Source organism: Artibeus jamaicensis, unplaced genomic scaffold (assembly GCF_021234435.1).
Source record: "Artibeus jamaicensis isolate MK-2021 breed Jamaican fruit bat unplaced genomic scaffold, CSHL_Jam_final contig_465, whole genome shotgun sequence".
Taxonomy (NCBI): domain Eukaryota; kingdom Metazoa; phylum Chordata; class Mammalia; order Chiroptera; family Phyllostomidae; genus Artibeus; species Artibeus jamaicensis.
This window is the reverse complement of record NW_026521843.1, coordinates 23103563-23113079: the sequence shown is the minus strand read 5'-3', so window position 1 is coordinate 23113079 and position 9517 is coordinate 23103563.

The following is a 9517-nucleotide window of genomic DNA, read 5'->3' as shown; positions in this document are numbered from 1 at the left end:
AATTTTTAAGTGTTTAGTTCATCTAGAATTTGTCTTTATATGTAGTATGATGGAGTGTTCAATTTCCTTATCAAACCAAAATATAGTGTTTTAAAACTACTTGTTAGAGCAAGTCAACTATTATTCTTTTTTTATAATTTGCTTTACTTGACATTTATTTTTCGATATGAATAAATGAACACCAAGATCATTATACTCATTGCCACAAAAACTATGATTCTCATGGAATTGCATTAGGTTTATATGTTAATTTGGGAACATGGACATTTTTCTTACACTGAGTTTTGTCATTTAAGATTATATCATTCTTTTCATTTGTCTGGATCAGGGTTCATAGTTTCTTCTTTAAAATTCTATACTTTTCCTGTAAAATTTCTTCTTATGTTTTTATTGCTATTTCTTCTTATGTTTTAAAATGTGAATGGCACATTTACCACTTTCATTTCTAGCTGGGTTTTGTATTCTCTGTTGTATATTTATTTTATATTCTGTGACCTTACTCAACTCCTTTATTAATTATGGAAGATTTTTATTTTATTTTCTCAATTTCATTTTATAAATTATGCTATTATAGTTTTCCCAATTTTCCCCCTTTGCTCCATCATCTCAGCACTTTATACTCCCTCAGGCAATCCCCATACTTTTGTTCATCTCCATGGGTCATGCATGTAAGTTCTTGGCTACTCCATTTCCTTCACTGTACTTTACATCCCCAGGGCTACTCTGTACGTACCAACTTATATACCTTAACTCCCTCACCTCTTCACTCACTCCCCCACCCCTATCCCATTTGGCACTGTCAGATGCTCTCCATATCCATGATTCTGTCTCTGTTCTTGACTGCTTAGTTTACTTTTTAGATTCAATTGTTGATAGATATGTATTTTTGCTATTTTATTGTTCATAGTTTTGATCTTATTCTTTTCCTTAAAAAGTTCCTTTAAGAGTTCATACAATAATGGCTTGGTAATGATGAACTCCTTTAGTTTTTTCTTGTCTGGGAAGCTTTTTTTTTTTTAGCATAATCAATAAAATATACTTTATTGTTTTTTTTAAATTTTTTAATTTATTTTTTATTGATTATGCCATTACAGTTGTTCTATTCCCCCCTTCATTTCCCTCCACCCTCCCCCCATCCCCACCACTACCCCTCCGTTAGTTTATGACCATGTGTCTCAAGTTCTTTAGATTCTATACTTCCCATACTATTCTTGCCCCACCATCTATTTTCTATCTACCATCTATGCTACTTATTTTCTGTACCTTCTCCCCCCCTTCTCCTCCTCCCACTCCCCTGTTGCTAACCCTCCTTGAGATCTTCATTTCTATGTTTCCACTCCTGATCTAGCTGTCCTTTTAGTTTGCTTTTGTTTTAGGTGTGGTTGTTAATAACTGCAAGTTTGCTGTCCTTTCACTGTTCATGTTTTTTTTTTAACTTCTTTTTCTTAGATAAGTCCCTTTAACATTTCATATAATAAGGGCTTGGTGATGATGAACTCCTTGAATTTGATCTTATCTGAGAAGCACTTTATCTGCCCTTCCATTCTAAGTGAAAGTTTTGCTGGATAGAGCAATCTTGGTTGTAGGTCTTTGGTTTTCATGACTTGAAATACCTCTTTCCAGGCCCTTCTTGCCTGTAAGGTCTCTTTTGAGAAATCCGCTGACAGTCTGATGGGAACTCCTTTGTAGGTGACTGTCCCCTTATCTCTTGCTGCTTCTAGGATTTTCTCCTCCATTTTAATCTTGGCTAATATAATGATGATGTGCCTTGGTGTGTTTCTTCTTGGGTCCAACTTCTTTGGGACTCTCTGAGCTTCCTGGATTTCCTGGAAGTCTATTTCCTTTGCCAGATTGGAGAAATTCTCCTTTATTATTTGTTCAAATAAGTTTTCCACTCGTGGCTGTTCCTTTCCCCCTTCTGGTACCCCTATAATTCTGATGTTGGAGAGTTTACAGATGTTCTGGAGGTTCCTAAGACTCTCCTCATTTTTTTGAATTCTTGCTTCTTGACTCTTTTCTGTTTGGCCATTATTTGCTTTCTTCTGGTCCACTCCATTGATTTGAGTCCCAGTTTCCTTTTCATCGCTTGGTTTCCTGTGCGATTCCATTCATTTCAATTAGTTTCGCCTTCATATGTTTCTCTAATTTGTGGCTATAATCAACCAGATCTGTGAGCATCCTGATCACCAGTGTTTTAAACTGTGCATCTGAGAGTTTTGCTATTTCTTCATCATTTAGATTTATAGGCTCTGGGGCTTTGAGATCTTCTTGAGCCATTTTTGGTCTGTTCACACGCCTTAAGTATGAGGAGCGGAGCCTTGGACTCCCAGGTGCTGAGCTGTGATGCTATATGTGGGGGCGTGGTCAGAGCAGGGAAATGGCGACCCCCTCTGTGGTTTAGTGCTGCTGGGTGAGGAGCAGAGCCTTAGGTGGTTCACCTGGGCAGGGCCACTCAGGTCGCTGGGTTATGACGCTGTATGTGGAGGTGGGGTCAGAGCGGGGTAATGGTGGTGCCCTCTGCTGCCGCTCCCGGCTGGGACCTGCTGGGTCCCATCTGACTGCCCACTCCCTGGCTGGTCTATCTGTGCCGGAATGCGTGACCACAGTCAAATCTCGGCCCTTCTCTTTCGCTGGTTCCCCGTGGTCGCTAGCTGGGTCGGTCCACCCATTGCAACCCTGCACCTAGGTTCTGCGCACCTGAGTCCATCTGACCGAGTTTTCCTGTGCAACCCCGCTCCACCAGCTGCTGGTTTTGACCCTCTTACTGGTCAGGCTGAAGAATTTGTTGTTATCAGGCTTCCAAAAAGTTCAATTTTCTGTGTTCTGGCTGTGTTTTCTGTTGCTAATATTTAGTTGACTCTAAACTTGGTTGTGTGAGAAAGCAAGGCATCTCCACCTATGCCTCAATCTTGGCAGAAGTCTGGGAAGCTCTTTATCTTTGATTGTAAATAGTAGCTTTGCTGGGAAGAGCACTCTTGACTGTAGGTTCCCACTTTTCATGACTTGAATTTTTCTTCCAATCCCTTCTAGCTTGCAAAAGTTCTTTTGAGAAATCAGCTGACAGTCTTATGAGAACTCCATTGTAAGTAACTATCTGCTCTCTCTTGCTGCTTTTGAGATTCTTTCCTTATCTTTAACCTTTGGCATTTTAATTATGATGTATCTTGGAGTGGGCCTCTTTGCATCCATCTTGTTCGGGATTTCTGGACTTGCATGTCTACTTCCTTCATGAAATTAGGGAATTTTTCTTTCATTATTTTTTGAATAGATTTCCAATTTCTCACTCTTCCTTTTCTCCTTCTAGCACCTCTATGATGTGAATGTTGGAATGCTTAGAGTTGTCCCAGAGACTGCTTATACTATACTGAATTTTTGAATTCTTTTTTCTTCCTGTTGTTCTGATTGGGTGTTTTTTGCTTCCTTATGTTCCAAATCATTGATTTGATTCTCAGCTTCATCTACTCAGCTGCTATTTCCAGGTAAATTATTCTTTATTTCAATTAGTGTATCCTTTGTTTCTGACTGGATGTTTTTTATGCTGTTGAGCTCCTCACTAAGTACCTTGAGCATCCATATAACCAGTGTTTTGACCTCTGTGCCTCATAGATTGCTTATCTCTATTTTGTTTAGTTCTCTTTCTGGAGTTTTCCATTCATATGGAAAAGCAACTTGGGTGGGCCTGTAAATTGGATGGGACAAACCTCAGGGGATCTCCAAAGCAAGGCAAACAATGTTAGCCAGGTTGATAGAGTCTGAGATATGGCACCTGCCTGCTGGCCCTGTGGCACTGTGGGCATGGTTTCAGAAAAGGGACAGTGGCCTCTTCCTGCCTTTTGGTCTGGGAGAAGGCTGTCTCCCAGCTCTCACCTTGATGCTAGACACTTTGGTTTCTCCCTGTGTGCCACTGGTGCCTTTTAACCTGCTACCCCCATGCTGGAGCTCACAAGGAGTGAGTCTGAGTAAGTCTGTGTGCGACTTTGTTAAGATGAACTGTTGGGACTCCAGAAGTTTCTTCCACCAACTCAATCCCTGCTGGCTTTTGCAGCCAGAAGTTATGTGGACTTATCTTCCTGGCACTGGAACTCTGGTCTAAGGCCTAGTGTAGGGCTGGGATTTCTTACTCCAGAGATATCCCTCCTGAATTTTTATTCATCACATGTGAATTTGGGGCCAGTTGTTTCCACATCTCTACCTCTCCTACCAGTCTGGATGGATGTGGTTTCTTTAATCCCATAGTTGTTGGACTTCATTCATCTTGATTTCTGACAGTTCTGAGTGATGGATGTTCTATAGTTTAGTTGTAATTTTGATGTGGTTGTTCAAGGAGGTGAGCTGTGTTTACCTACACCTCCGTCTTGACCACAAGTCTGGTGGAAGATTTTTTTTAATGTTATTTTTTTAGTTAGTTTTCTAAGTGATATTTTCCTTATTTTCAAATATTTATACTGGGTATTTCCTTGTCCTATCTTATTGTATTTATTAAAGTTGTCAGAATAATGTTTTCTTTTTTTCATTTTTTATAACAATTGGAATATGTTAAGTTCATTCAGATAGCTAATAAGATTTTTGTTCTTGATAATTTTTTATTTTACTTTTTACTTTTTTATTTCTTTTTTTCTTTTTTTATTGATTATGCCATTACATTTGTTCTATTCCCCCCCTCTGTTGCCCTCTATTCTGCACACCCCTCCCCCACCATTCCCCTCCTTTAGTTTATGAACACGTGTCTCAAGTTCTTTAGATTCTGTATTTCCCCTACTATTCTTACCCTCCCCCCTATCTATTTTCTGTCCACTGTCTATGCTACTTATTTGCTGTACCTTCTCCCCCCTTCTCCTTCTCCCACTCCCCTGTTGCTAATCCTCCACATGATCTTCATTTCTATGGTTCATTCCTGATCTAGCTGTCCTCTTAATTTGCTTTTGTTTCAGGTGTGGTTGTTGATAACTGTGAGTTTGCTGTCCTTTCACTGTTCATCTTTTTTATCTTATTTTTCTTAGGTAAGTCCCTTTAACATTTCATATAATAAGGGCTTGGTGATGATGAACTCTTTGAATTTGGTCTTATCTGAGAAGCACTTTATCTGCCCTTCCATTCTAAATGAAAACTTTGCTGGATAGAGCAATCTTGGTTGTAGGTCTTTGGTTTTCATGACTTGGAATACCTCTTTCTAGCCCCTTCTTGCCTGTAAGGTCTCTTTTGAGAAATCCACTGACATTCTGATGGGCACTCCTTTGTAGGTGATAGTCCCCTTATCTCTTGCTGCTTCTAGGATTCTCTCCCTCATTTTAATCTTGGCTAATATAATGATGATGTGCCTTGGTGTGTTCCTTCTTGGGTCCAACTTCTTTAGGACTGTCTGAGCTTCCTGGATTTCCTGGAAGTCTATTTCCTTTGCCAGATTGGGGAAATTCTCCTTTATTATTTGTTCAAATAAGGTTTCCACTCGTGACTGTTCCTCTTCCCCTTCTGGTACCCCTATAATTCGAATGTTGGAACATTTAAAGATGTCCTGGAGGTTCCTAAGCCTTTTTTAATTCTTGTTTCTTCATATTTCCTGTTTGGCCATTATTTTCTTCCTTCTGGTTCACTCCCTTGATTTGAGTCCCAGTTTCTTCTTCATCACTATTGGTTTCCTGTGTAATTCCATTCATTTCAATTAGTTTAGCCTTCATATATTCCTCTAATTTATGACTATAATCAACCAGTTCTGTGAGCATTCTGATCACCAGTGTTTTGAACTGTACATCTGAAAGTTTGGCTATTTCTTCATCACTTAGATTTATCAGTTCTGGGGCTCTGAGTTGTTCTTGAGCCATGTTTTGATCTGTTTGTGCCTGTTAGGTATGAGGAGCGGAGCCTTAAGTGTTCACCAGGGCGGAGCCACCCAGGTCACTGGTTTGTGACACTGTATGTAGAGGCGGGGTCAGAGAGGGAGCAATGGTCTTCCTCTCTGCTTGCCTAGTCCATCCCACTGCTCGCCCCCGCCTGTTTATCTGAGCAGAAATGTGCAAGCCCAGCACCCTGCGCCGTGTGATCACAATGCTTGCCTCTTCACTGGTTTATCTGCACGCAAATGCTCGACCAACTGCAGACAGCCAGCCGCGCCTCTTCCCTGTGTCTGCCCATAGCTACCCGCACCTGGGATCCCCTCCTTTGGCTGCTTGCGTACCACCCCAGTCGGGGATCTTTTTGGCCAACCCACTCTGCTGCTCGCTTCGCCCCTCTTACCAGTTTAGCTGAGCATTTCGTTGTTTTCAGACTCTGTATTGTGGATTTTCTGTGTGGTTTGGTTGCGTTTATTGTTGTTAAAACTTTGTTGTTTTTAGATTTGGTTGTGTGTGGATGCAAAGTATTTCCACCTACGCCTCCATCTTGGTGGAAGTCCGAGAATAATGTTTTCTAATAATGGTGACAGTGAATATCATTATCTATTTTGTGATTTTAACATAAATTATTTACAGTCATTTAGAATGATATTTGCTTTCCTTGGTAAATAATCTGTATCACACATAAGTGATTTCTTTTTAGTTCTATTTTACTAAAATTTGTTATTAGGAATGGATACTGTATTTTATTAACCCTTTTAGTAGTTATTGATAGAATTGCCTTTTTCTCCTTTAATTTAGTATTGTAATGAATTATGCTGATTCCTTAATGTTGAATAAGCTCTACATTCCTGGAATATTTGCTTGGTCATAAGATGTAGTTCTTTTGATACACTGCTGGGTTATATTTGTTAATATTTATATATGTTTTTATTTATATTCATAGTGATTTTGATCTGTGATGATTTCATTTTTTTTTGTTTTATTATTTTGTTTGTGGGAGCATTAGGTTATAGAAGCTTCTTAAAATAAATGAGAAAGTTTTCTGCCTTTTTCTATAACTAGAAAATTTTCAATTAAATTGGAATTGCCAAATCTTTAAAAGGTAACAGAGCATAGCTATGAAACACTTGGTCCTGGTACATTTCTTAAATGGTAGACTGATCTTTAAGTTCTTTTCAGTTTCTTCAAAGGTAACTGGTCTACTCAACGTTTCTAATTACTCTTGTGATTTATATTTCCTAGGAAATCATTTTTTTCCTTAGGTTTGTCAACAAATCTGTTGATAGAGAATAAATATCTCTCTGTGTGCTATGTAAGAAATGCTACACAGGGAATTAACATTTATTGAACAGCTGCTGTGTACCAAGCACTATGCTTCACATTTTGTTTGTATTGTTACATGTAATTGTGGCTTCATATTGACCCTGTTTAATATGTATCATTGTCCTCATTTAACAGATGAGAATATTGAGGCTTAGGGAAATGAGGCAATAATATTCCCAGGATCACAGGTAAGAAATGGCAGAAGGATCCAGAATTAGAACTCAGGTCTCTGTGATTTCAGAATTGGCTTTTTTAACACTCCTGGCTTTCTGCAAATAGTTGCGCAATTATTATATTTAATTAGTGAAAAATAGTTGTTTGAGGAAATGTGTCATTTTTTCTTTTTCTCACCTTGTTACTGAATACTAGGATAGTTTTCTGGTTTTCATTATAATAAATGAATATAAAAAGAAATATAGCTTTTCCCCCCTCATGTTTAATACAGTATTTCCTTAGGCTAGGGTTTCAGAAAAGAATTACTTTTTTGAAGACTATGATGATATTAATGAGTAATATATACTGAAAGGTATATTTCAAAAAGGAGAATAACAGAATTATAAGGAAACAGTATTACTTTGTGAAAAGAACCTTAATACATTATGAAATTCCCTGTGAGATTTAACTTTCTGTGGGACTCCCTCTCTCTCTGAGCCCAGTAATTCTTTCCTCTGCCCTTCATAGTCCTTTAGTCACTGCCTGCCTTTGAATAAGTAACTGTCAGATGCTACCACATTCCTCTCATCCAGTTAATATGGCTTCTATTCCTCCTCAGCCCTCGTCCTTTCTTTCCTTCACTACAGTAGCTGTGCAAGCCTCAAAAATACCCATCTGGGCCTGGGCAGACCCTGGGGAAAATACTATTACATTTTTAGAAAAAGACTATTAGTCTCTAAGCCATGCCTGATCATTATATGGAGCAATGGTTTTCCATCTGTACTCTTTGAAGCCCTCAGGCTTTTTTGAGCCTGCCTTGGGAGCAGAGAGAAGGCCACCAAGCTGGTGGGATTCTAGGGTTCCCTCCCTCTTCCCCTCAACCAGAGAGTCTCTGTGTTCTTGTCTGTTTTCACAGCTTTTGGGGAAAGATTTCCTTTTAAACTCAGTCTCAGCTGCTTAAAAACACATGTTCTAAGATAGAGAAAGAGGGATGTTGAAGCATTAACCTGAGAAGTTATAGCCAGATTTTTATATAATTCAAATTATAAAGTTAATAGATACCTAATGAATACCGAAAATTTCCTGACCTTCCCCCACACTGACCTAGAATGTATACCCCACACACACATACACGCATAAGACTGCAGAAGCCTAGGCTTGCCTATTACTTTCCAATTACTGCTGTGACAGAAAAGGAAAGTTGGGCACTTTGGGGAATTGAAATTAATTGAAAGCAGACTTGAGTTAATTTCCATTTCAGTGTCCTTTATTGAATGGGTCTTCAGTGCATATTTCTAATTTAGTAGAATGAGAACTTTTTATGTTAGGCGAAGGGTAATGAGGAAATATTTTCCCCTGAAACTAAAGTAATTCATGAGGACAAAGCCCACAAATATTTTCACAGAGGAGAGTCTAATAATCCTTGTGATGTAGAAAAATGCTTTAGAAATTATGAAAGGGCTTGTTACTTTCTATGCAGCCTAAAAGCAAAATATATATCATGAAATAACACATTTCGTGACCTTGTTAGAGCTTTCACAGTACTTTGCGCTTTACCTCACCTGGTCACTGCAGAGTGTGGTGCAGTGAGCAGGGCGTGTTGACTGACATCCATGTTTTGTAGAAGGAAACTGCAGTTGGAACAACCATTTACCCAGAGTTTCATAGGAAGTCGCTCCCAGTAAGACCATTATTTTTTCTAATATTCTAGTTTTCAAAATAATCTACTTCATACCACAGGACTCCAAAGCACTGTAACATAAGGAGCCCCTTTTATTGTCATTAAAAATATATCAATTCCTACATGGGCTCTGACACTATTTGAAAAAAACTGGGAAAGTGGATTGATGAAATGAGGAATGTTCTGGCAAGTCTGATGACAGAGGGAGATTGAGAGAAAGAAAAAGAACTCAAAATTGGACAAAAAAGAGAGATGTAACCACAGACTCATAGGCTATGAAATACTATTTTTAAAAATTCTATTCATAACATTGTCAATAATCTTTTAAAGCTAGATGAAAGTCAATTTTTTAGGAAAACATGAATTGCTGAATTCTGTTTTAAAAACTGGAAAGTCAACTAGAATAACTACCTATAGAAGATATTGAAAGGGGGGTATCATATATCTAACCCCCAAGTAAGAAATAACCCAGGGTAATAAAATAAAAAGTTTCTATCATTAACAATCACTCTTGTTATTTAATCCATAT